This window comes from Melospiza georgiana, chromosome 1 (genome assembly GCF_028018845.1).
Source record: "Melospiza georgiana isolate bMelGeo1 chromosome 1, bMelGeo1.pri, whole genome shotgun sequence".
Lineage (NCBI taxonomy): Eukaryota > Metazoa > Chordata > Aves > Passeriformes > Passerellidae > Melospiza > Melospiza georgiana.
The window spans coordinates 18,477,930-18,489,754 of NC_080430.1; positions in this window are offsets into that span (position 1 = coordinate 18,477,930).

The window sequence follows — 11,825 nt, forward strand, 5'->3', positions numbered from 1 at the left end:
CTTCAATGTCCTCTACTTTAGGTACAAGAAGAGATAGTGAACAAGCAATTCCCACCTTATCCTGCACGCACTGATTGTGATTCAGTCTCTGGAATTCCTGAAAAGTATTTGAAAATGTCCTTCACCAAAATTTCTTCCTACCACAATATATGAAAGGAACTCCTTTGAGGGATAGGTAAAGAGTTAAGGTTTAGAAAAGGAGGAATAGGAATAAACAGCCAATTTTCTCCATGCAGAGCAGGTATCAGTGAGTCTTACCGGGGTATGTGATAAGTCTGCCCTGTTCAACACTTCTAAATTATCTGGAAAAGGAGGTGAACAGTAACATGGCTATGTTTTCTGTTGATAAGAATTTAGCTTGTGGGGAAAAAAAAAAAAAAGAGAGAACAGCAGGAAACTGACTGGATGACTGGATGATTAAGTGGCAGATGAAATTCAAATAGATAAATGTAAAGTAGCATGTACAAGAAAAACAATCCTAACTTTATATACACAGTGGCAGTCTTTAAATTAGCATTCAGGAATAAGATCTTGGAAATATAATAAACAGTCTATGAAAGTGTCAGACCTCAATGCTCATGAGTAATTTAAAAAAAAAAAAAGCAAATTGAATGTGAGAAATTATTAAGAAAGGAATAGAGAAAGGAGAGAGAGAACATCATCCCATGCTGCATGGTATGGGGCTACCACACCCTGAATCCTGTGGGCAGTTCTGATCCACCCATCCCCACAGGGTGCAGCAGGTCTGAGAAGGGTTCAGAAGTGGAGGATTAGGATGACAAAGGTACCAAGTGGTTTCTGCATCTAAAGTGATTAAATAGATCAGACATTTGCAGTCTGAATAGAGGTGACTGAACAAGACTGTAAAAAAGTCTATGAAATCGCAGTGTATAGCAAACATAAACAAGGATCTTGTGTTCATTGCCTTTTCCAGTGCAAGAATCAGAAAGTATCAAAGAAAGACAAAAGATGGCAAACTCAAGACAAAGAAAAGAAATAAAGCACACAGCTGCAAAAAGTCTTTCCAAAGGCTTTCACCAGTTTCCCAGGCTTCAGAAAGTGATGAGTCAAACAGGATAAGTAAAAAACTCAATTCAGGTCTATTAAATATGGAGACAAAATGTGTAGCTCAGAGCCATGGTTTGTCAGAAGATGAGATATTATACTTGGGGAAGAGTTTATGGCTTCCCTGGCTTTGTACTCCTCTCAATGCATCTACAGATGGCTACTATTAGAGAGAAGATAATGGATAAAACTAATCTTTTGGCTGTACAGGTTTAGACTTTCTTGTGCTCAGTCAATACACTCCAGCTTTTAAGATTCAGAGTTAGCAAAATACTTTTATTTTTAGTCTAGTACAGTAAACCTATTTGGTATGGGCCACACTGACAGATAGTAAGCATAGAACCCCACTGGACTATGACAGTGATGATATTTTTTACTGGCTCTTTATAGTTTCACACTTCAAAGCTGAAAGATCCCCTGTGAAAAAAATAAGTGAACAACTTGACACAGGAGAACTGCTTCAACAGGAGGTGTAAATGTAGCATGCCTTCAAGTCTTCACGATTGCTGGCCATTTATGTTGACCCTGGCATATTGATTTTGGTATAGATGGAATTCATCTCTTTCATTGAAGACATAGTTCAGTGGTGGATATGGTGATGGTGCTGGGTTAACAGTGGGACTCACCTGATGATCCTAAGAGTCTTTTCCAACCTTAACAATTCTGTGATTCTACAATACTCCTCAATTTTAAGTACATCAGATATCAAGAGGGTAGTTTAAGTTTTGGGTTTTCACTTTGTAGCAACCACAGACTGCCAGTTACAGAGCTCAGAGCTCAAGCCTTGCTCTGCTCCTGCTGAACTCAGCGATACTGGCTGGCACTATTTCATGGCATTGATGTCAGCAAGTCCTGGTTCCTTTCTGGAGTCCCAGCTGGGAGGAACAGCCAAGGGGATTGTAAATTACATCAGAGGCAGAGGTGGAGAGCCCAAGGTGAGGGATTCTGTAGCGTTTTCACAGTGACAGGCATGACTGACACACACATGGGAATAGCACCTCCTAATGTCCTCTCCACTGAGGAAATTAAGAGCTACAAAATGTACCTGGCTTCGCTTTGCTGCACAGTGTGTGATGGAGCAGGCCCTGCTCTTTGTGCCAGTGGCAAGGTGGGGACAGCCTGGGAAGTGTTCAGTGCCACAGCATCGGGACCCCAGAGCACACAAGGGTCTGGCACACGCTGGTGTGCACACACTGCCCCAGCAAGGAGGGAACAGCAACCAGGCTGCTCCCCCTCCAGTGCAGAGGGCACTTCCCCACCACCCAGCCATCAATGGGAAACTCCTCAGGCTGGCCAGAACTCTGTGCCTATTCACCGGGTATTTACTGTACCTACTTACAGAATAACTAGAGTGCTTTCTTAACCATTACTGCACAGGGGAGAGGAAAAGCCCATTAAACTGTGATCAACCAGATTGCAGACAGAATTTAAAACATAGTCCTACTTTAGGCAGCATGTGCAAAGCTGTCCTACCTCACATCTCCAGGAAAGTCTGACAATCCAAGGATCATCCTCCTCACAAAGAGAGCAGTGTTTCAAGTTTTCAGGGTTACAGTCCCCCAGAAGCTCCAATTACCTCCAGCTACAGTTAGTGTTAAGCACTCTGAAAATCAGAGCTTTAAGGGCTTGATTTTCATTGCTTTTACCTCAGATGCAGCTGAAAATGCTCAGCCCATTTATCCCATCAGTGGGAAAAGACACTGAAGTGGTTTGGAAATGGAAGGAAACTTTGCTAGAGCTTCTTGCCTGTATCTTAGTAAACTTCCCAAACTGGAATTTAAGAATGCAAACTCATGACTCAGAATTGGCTGCATACAAAATCTCAAAGAAAAATGAAATAACACAAGAAATCTCCATGTGTTCTTTGCCAGATAATTGAAAAACATCCTGCAAATTGTTCTGACATGTTTTTGAACTTGTGTTTTATTCTATGAATTGATGTTAAACTGTGACCCTTTGCTGGGCCATTTGCAAATAGAAAGATTGTCACATTAAATCATTCTAAAATACAACTATATTTACATTCCAATTTTAGTCTGCATTTCCCTAGTGATGCAGACAAAATAAGAGTTTTCTTTAATTGAAGCGACTCTCCAGAATGCTAATGAACACTTGATTGAGTTTGGACATTTTCATAATTCTGATGTTCTTATTTTGCTGACAAAAATAAAAAAAAAAAACTAAGGATACAGTTGACCTCCTCTAATGTCCTCCTGTTCCATAGAAGGAAGTACACAGGAAATTGTTTTGGGGTCTGTTTTGCTTTTTCTTAATTACAAAGGTTGTTTCACTTGTCTGGATATTGACAGAGGGTGATAGGACAAAACAGGAATGAGCAAAGTTATCATGTCTTTGTGTTCATATTTGCCTACTGGTAGGATTTTTTTTGAGAGCACAGGCTGTGTTGAACTTAGAAGGGAGAAATGTAGCATAGTCATTTCTGTAGTGGCATAAAGCTGGCCTTCCTTATCACTCTCTACTGCTACCTGAACGGTGGTTGTAGCCTGGAGGGGGTCAGCCTCTTCTGCCAGGCAACCAGTGACAGGACAAGAGGACACAGCCTCAAGCTGCACCAGGAAGTTTAGGCTAGATGTTACAAAAAAATTCTTCACAGAAGGAGTGGTTCAGCATTGGAATGGGCTGCCAGGGAGATGGCTGAGTCACCAGCCCTGGAGGTGTTTAAAAAAAGACTTAATGAGGCACTCGGTGCCATGGTTTAGCTGACAAGGTAATGTTAGGTCACAGGTTGGACTTGATGATCTCAAAGGTCTGTTCCAACCTAATTTATTCTGATTCCTTTCTTTATAAGGCAGACTTCATAATAAACAGGAGCGGAAAATGTGAAGATTTTTCAGCACAGTGTTTAGTGTTTTGTCTTTACCACTTGACAGATTTTGTTTTCAGCAGAAACAGTGATTAGGCCAAATGCTCCCACTTGCATTAGATGCAGTAATGCACACTCCTGCAGAGCAGAGCAAGAACAGGGGTTTGTGCTCTGGCTTTGCACAGCTGCCAGTGATCACCCACCCTGGGCAGCAGATGAGAGCTCATCCAGTGTGTTTGCCTTCCACATGGCACAGCCAGATCAATCTGAGCTACCCCTCCTGCCACAGCAGCCATTTCTCCACCATGGCACAGCCAGACCATCTCCTCCCTCCTCTCTCCAGAACCCAGGGTGTACAACCAAAGATGTAATGTCACACAATCAACACAAATGTCTGTTTTCATCAAGAGTGATAAAATGCAAATAACATGCAAGTCAGTTATTCTCCAGAGTTTGTTGAGACAAGAGTTGTGTCCAGGGTGGATGGTGTATGGAGACAAAATGGAGAAAGGTCAGGCACCCAGGAGAGGGAGACAAGCTGTTGGCACCACAGTTGTCTAGAGCAATGGGGACTGGTGAGCATCAGGCCAGGAGGCCTTTCAGACACTGGAAAACTCCTGGAGCCCCAGACTGATCTCTCTTTCAGTCTTTGAGCAAAGCAGCCATGTTATCATCCTCTTTAGGGAGAGCATGATCCTTAAGCTTTCTTTTAGAAATTTCAAAACAGAGCGTTGTTATGAACAATATTTTTCTTTGTTTTAGCATTTCCAATCAATGTGTGGGAGTTTAACAGTTTTTAAAAATAAAACAACAGAAAAACCAAAATGTTTTTAGTCAGTATTTCAACTATCTCAAATGTTGATTGGAAAGGAACATAGAATCACAGGATCACAGAATCATAGATAATGCTGAAAGGGAAGGGAACCATCAGGATCATCGAGTCCAACTCCTGGCCTTGTGCAGGACAATCCCAAGAATCATACCATGTGCCTGAGCATGTCCAAACCTTTATTGAACTCTGTCAGGCTGGTGCTGTGGCCACCTCCCTGGGGAGCTGTTCCAGTGCTCAACCACCCTCTGGGGGAAGAACTTTTCCTGATATCCAACCTAAGCCTCCCCTGACCCAGCTTCAGGCCACTCCCTTGGGTCCTGTCACTGGTCACAAGAGTGAAGAGATCAGTGCCTGCCCCTTGTCTTCTCCTTGTGAGGGTGTTGAAGACCACAATGAGGTTTCCCCTCAGTCTCCTCTTCTCCAGGCTGAAAAAACAAATTTATTTCAGCCTCTCCCCATATATATACCTTCCCCTCCAGATCCTTCACTATGCTCATGGTCCTCCTTTGGACCCTCTTTAATGGATTAATGCATTTCTTATATTGTGGCACCCAGACCTGCCCCCAGCACTTGACGTGAGGCTGCCCCAGTGCAGAGCAGAGCAGGACAATCCCTCCCTTGCCCTGCTGGCCATGCTGTGCCTGATGCCCCCCAGGACAGGGTTGGCCCTCCCGGCTGCCAGGGCACTGCTGGCTCAGGTTCAGCTTGCCATGGGCCAGGACCCCCAGGTCCTTTTCCACAGTGTTGCTCTCCATGCCCAGAAATGGACATTGACTAGGAAAATCACTTGTGAGGACAGCAAAAGCATATCTGAATAAAGCAGAGCTGGCACAGACTCTTCACTCCATCACCTAACCAAAGTGTTACAGATTCAGAAAGCTGAGATCTTTCTCTTTGTCATGTCCTTGTATTTCCCTGTTTAATTCAGAAGTAGAAGTCATAAAAAAACCCAGATATATGTTATTTCACTTCCCCACAATTAAAGGACAAGTGAATCTTTGTGGAAAACCTGCCTCTTGAGCTGCCAGCTACTGATGTGACAGGCAGAGAAGCTCCCCTGAGATTTAAATACATATCCACAAAATTTTCCTAACTGTCCAAACACAGCATTTGAGTGGCTGCTGATATTGTACAGAGGTTTTCAGCTATAAGAATAGTCTCAGTTAAAAAAGGGGAAAAATAACAAAACAAAGTAAAGCAAAAACAAAACAAAAGCAAAAACAGAAATAAAACAAAAATATTCCATTTCTTAAAAATAAACAAACAAAAAAGAAACAAAACAAAAAACCACTACAACTTTTCCATGGTTAGCATTTTCTACAGGCTATGTGATATGACAATGTGGAAAATGTTTCACCTCTTTACTTAATAAGTCATCTTGCATTAAAACAAGGAGAGCACTTAGCATTTTACCCATAGAGAAGTGTGCTGTAATGAAGTATTCCTATAGCAAACCATTCTCAGGGCAGAAGAGGAAGGGCTTGCTGGCACCAGCAGGCTCAGCTGTTAGCTCTGCACAGACCTCAACAAATGTGTACAGCCTGCTACAGGGAATTAAATGTTGAAAGGCTTATTTTGGAGAGCAAAGCCTGCTAATTCTCTGCCTTGAAAATACGCTTGTAACAATGACAGGGCTTTTTTTAGTTCTAGCTCCATGTTAGCACAAAGTGCAAGGTTATATCACACTTCAATTGATTAAGTGCTGATCGCCCCAGTAGACAGATTTGATTATATTGCAAGTATGAGCCTGGAGAGAGTAATTAGTCGTTTCATCCTCATTCTGCATCCTCAGTTCCACATTTAGATTATGAACAGAGCCTTTCAGGCTTCTTAATTTATTTTTACAAGGTATCACAGATCCACAGCTGTTTGGCAGCAGATACAGAAGAAGGTGCATTTGTGAAATGTATTGAGCCCTTAATGATTAAGGCATTTCTTGTTTTGGTGACCTCCATCCTTGTTCAACTTATCTGTAGTCACAGTCAGCAATGGCTGTGGAAGAAATGGAGCAAAGACAGCTAAACTGTTTAGGCAGCAGCATTAATGCTGACTTTGATGGCTTTCTTCACCTGTTCACTTTCTTCTATTTAAAATTGTCATGTGGCTGGCAAAGTACTCAGGAAAGTTTACATTTGTCCAGTCATGACTTTCAGGAAACAGATTTTTGTCCTTGACTTTTATTCTATTGTCTTGCAGGGACACAGGCACAAAACCAGGCTGTGAATTGTATGCTAACCTGATGCTAAAAAGAGATAAGAACAGCCTCGAACATCCAGGCTATCTCTATAAAATATTTCAGTGCCTAGCACACAGTAATGCACAGTATAGATGCAATTTAAAGTGGTGATAGAAAGAAAGAAAGTATTTAAATACTTTCATAGGTAGCATGCTCATAAGTAGCCCTCAAAAGGATCAAAGATTTGGCAGGAAGAATTGCTGACCAAAATGCAATATACATAATTAATAACTAATTTATCAACCCCAGTAGATTTATTTAAATGCCACAGGTGGAATAGCAAACTGAAATATACTTTTTGGGATACTACAGGATTGCATTTTTTTCTGTCAGTATTTTCTTCCAACTAGTTTGGGGCTTTGAGTGCAGAACATTGGGTCATTTCCATATTTCCCAGGCAACAACTCCTACCTGACTGGCAACAGTGATCTATCTTGACTCAGCTGTAGCCTCAAGAGAAATGTCTTCTGGAATCTGAACATCTACATTGATAGCAAAATCTCCCTCTAATGATTGCCTAAAATCTAGAAATACATTTATACTTCAGAAATATCTTTCCTGAAGGTGATTTGTCTTTATTAAAAACATCAGTTGGAAATCACAAAACAGGTTTGAATATTACTTAACACATTCTTGTTTTAAAAACTCATGTCAGCAATGTGCCACAGTCCTAATTACTGCAGAGAAATTAGCAAAGAATTATATGCAAATAAATGAACGTTATTAGCACATTTTGCTAGTCAATCATTTCAATTGCTTTAGGCTATGGGACAGTATTGATATGGGAGAACCAGCTTAAAAAAAGCCAAGATAACTTCATCATATGAGTACCTATCATTTGCATAAACATTTCAAATGTAGTGCTGAGCTATGTGGTGTCAAACTGGGCTGGCTCTGGTAATCCACATTACCTACATGGTGAGCATGGTTTGGTATGAAAAATGGGGTTGGCAGTTCAAGATATTCTATGTTTTGTTTCTTCCAGTGTGTGTCTATACAGTTAAGATATTTCTATGCTGGGTTTTTGCTTCAAGCATTATTTGTTACTGAGACTGTCTGGTTTGAGTGCTGCTGCCTAAATGTGTCTATCATTTCAGGATGCAAGACTTGGAGAAATCTGTTGTTTTACCAGCATTAAAATTCCTGATGGCAGAAGAGACAAATCTGGTGCTGCCATGTTTTGACACAATGGCTGGTCCTGCTTCTGAGCTGCATTTTTTCTGCCCTGTGATAAATCTCGCCAGTTCTTCATGGTTTTGTTGGGTTTTTTTATTTAATTTCTGGGAAGAAGAATACAGTTTATTCTTGTTGGGTGGAGACTTCTATTCTCACAGCATAGTTTCCAAGAATTCTCTTTTCTCTGATCTTGCTCAAACTGCTCCAATGACTGGGAGGGCACTGTCCCTAAGCATGACTCACAGCCTCCAGGACACCCAGCCAAGGCAGATTTGTCTTTCAGGGGTGTTCTGGGCTTGGTGAAAAAGTGGAGATCACTCAAAGGCCCCAGGAAGGAGAGAGAGAGGAACCAGTTTCCTGGGAAAGCTGAGGTATTGCAGTGACTTGCGAGGGTTCCTCAGGGTGAGAGAGATGGACGAGAATCTTGCTTCATGATCAGAAGGCTGGATTTATTGATATATGATATATAATACTTTATGACTATATTAAAAGGAATAGAGAGTAAAGTTGCAGAAACTGCTAAGCTAAGAATAGAATAGGAATCTAATCTCAAAGTTCTGTGTCCAGCAGAAAGCAAGGACAAACTCTCCTGTGAGTGGTCAGCAAATCCAAACACTCACAGAAGACCAATCACAGATGCATCTGTTACATTCCACAGCAGTAGATAATTATTGTTTACATTCTTCTTCTGGGGCGTCAGCTTCCCAGAAAGGACAAATCCTAAAAGAAAGGATTTTTATGAAAAAATGTCTGTGACACTGAGGCTTGATGCTGGAGGAGAAAAAGACACCAGCTGCCCAAAGGGAACGGGCCTGAGGCAGAGGGAAAAGCAGTCTGCAGCTAAAAGAGGATGTGACCAGCTGGTGAAAGAGGAGTAACTGGGAGCTCAAGAGAGCAGGAGCCAAGCAGAGAGATAGAGCTTGGGAGGTGGGAGATGCAATCCCTGCTCAGAGAGGCCCTGGGGCTGTGGGGAAGGAGGGAGCAGCAGCAAGGTAAGCTGAGGCAGGCACACAGGAGCAGGGCCAGGCAGGCAGGCTGAGGGCAGGAGCAGAGGCATTAATCTGGATATTAATCCTGCTGACACTTGCTTTTTGTTCACCACAAGTACTTGCCCAGTTAATTGCTCTCCAGAGATTCACTCTCCCCATCCACAGGACCGGGTTTTGGGGACTGTGGTTCAAGGGAATGATTGCAGGATTTAAACACACATACTTAGAGAGAAAATACAAATGTAAGCCTTTGACTGTGGTACAGTTCTCACACACACATACTCAGCCATTATTTTAGGACTGTCTCTCTCATTGTGCCAATACCAGCAAATTAAACAGTTCAAAGGAGCATCCCCAGGCACTGGAGCTGTCAGAGCTGCCTCCAAGACAGGGCTGGCCTGTGCCACCTCCTGCTCTGCCAAACCACTCCTAGACACATATGGGGAGTTAGCACAGCCTGGGTTCCTTCCCAGGAGATGTGACACCCAGGGCCTGAGGGAATTTAATAGAGGTGGGTCAGCTGCCCTCTGGGTCCAGGTACCAACCTGGGCACACTCAGATGACAAGTTCAGACACAGCTTTTATACAACCCTGCAATCAGCTTCCAACTCATTGCCCCTCATGCTTGGTGGGGATTTTATTTTTATCAAGTGTTTTTAATGTATATTGTGCCTTAGAAGAGAAAAAATTTCCAAGGGCTAATTTTTCACAGATTTGCCTAGCTTTAATTAAGCTCCTAGAAGCTGGCTAAGATTGAGCATCCACAGAAATTTCTTACAGGCATTAGAATGCAAGAACCTAGTTTGTAGTGCTGTATCATACAGCTCCAGAATGGTGCCACTATTACAGTAGCAAGGATTATTTCTTTTAAGGCCTTCTATTATTTCTAATATTTGCTCAAATCATTGTCACAATTGCAAAGAATTGTGATGTTCACTTTTATCTTTGTAGCTTGGATCCTCCTACCGATGACTCAGGCCGATACTTGGAAGATTTCTTAGTTCGTGGGAGCTCTCAATTAATTAATTAATTAATTAATTAATTAATTCATTCATTCATTCATTCATTCATTCATTCATTCAGGCACCTCCTCATGAACTCATCCCTCGTAATGTTCCTTCATGTTTTTTCAATGGGTCATAAGTTCAGCTATTAAATACTGCCCTACTGAATATTACTTCTCACCTGTGAAATGAGAAAAACTTGGTTTTTACAGTTTATGGATTATAAATGACAGAGGAGTCACTGTTTTCATAGCCTGCAGAATCACCACATATATACACATGTAGTGTTTCTAATGATGCAGATATGGAACAGCAAGATTCTTCATTAGATTAAAGCAGGTATACCCTGTGACATTTTTATCTATTTTATCTCATTATTCCATTAATGAAATTTTTAGTTGTTGCTGGAGTTAAAAAAAAAAATTAGGTGTGTCAACATTTTTTCTACCATTCAGTGATATTTTGTCTTCTCATTTGTCAGATTTTAAGATAAATATTTTCCTTTATATATCTTTTGTCTATTCAAATAAGCTGATTTTGTTCATATTTTTCCAGCAGAAATCACAAGCATATGACTGAATACAATAAGAATCAGGATACCTTGTACTTCTTTTTATGGGGCAAAATGACATAAAATTTGGAAAAATAAAAAAATATATACTTTGTGCTACATAAGATAAATCCACAATCATATGCTGATTGTGATCTTCTCCTCTTTCTAGATGCAGTTTATAATTTATATACAATAAATTCATTTACATAACATTCACTGGGTGCATTTAAATTCTAAATAATTGCCTTGAACAACTGGGATAATGCTGTAGGAAGAACAAGGTAAGGAACTACTCAGAGCATCTTCAAGTCCTTGAAAAGGAGAATTATTTATGGCAATTGCCAGATTAAGGTAATTACAGTACCAGTATACCACTCTCATATATGTCAAAGGGATGTGTATTTTTAAATCAAGCTAAATGCCTGTATAGGCTATTAGGATCATTTTATGATGCTGTTGTAGCTGAGACAACATCTCACAACAGCTTAAATTTATATGTATAAGAATGGTCTGCTTTGTTTAATATATATTTTTGCTAAATTGGTGTGGCCTTTCTATTTTCTGATGTAGATTGGTGGCAATGTGTTTGTTTTAGGAGAGAGGCTCTGCTCCATAACGTTGTTTGTGCAGACTGTGCAATGTTACCCTCTAAGTGTTTACTACATGGGGCACTAAAACTCAGATTTATGCCACATCTTTAGAGGTGGTAGTCAACTGCAGTTGCTATTACAACAATTCAATTTTTGTATAATACCCAGTAAAACCTCCACTGAGAATGGTTTTATACTCTTTTAATGCACTCCATATGCTGAAAGAAATAGTTTGAGATTAAGGGAGGCTTATGGTAGATGCTGGATGAACTTCTTGTTTTCATTTGGAAGCCCCAGAGGCTGTAACAGCCCAGTGCCAGCATCACCCCCAGCTCAGGGCTGGGCTGGCTGCCCCCTCTCTTCACCACCACATGCACCCCTGCACAGGGGTGGGCAGGCCCAAAGAGATTTACAGTCACCATCCAGCCTTCTCTGGACCACTGTTTCTCACATCTTTGCCTCACCTGCCCAGCCTCCCATTCATCTCATCCATTTCTTGTGTTTTCTCCCCATGCCCCAGTTTTGTACTACCCCATATAAAAAACTGCAGTGAAGA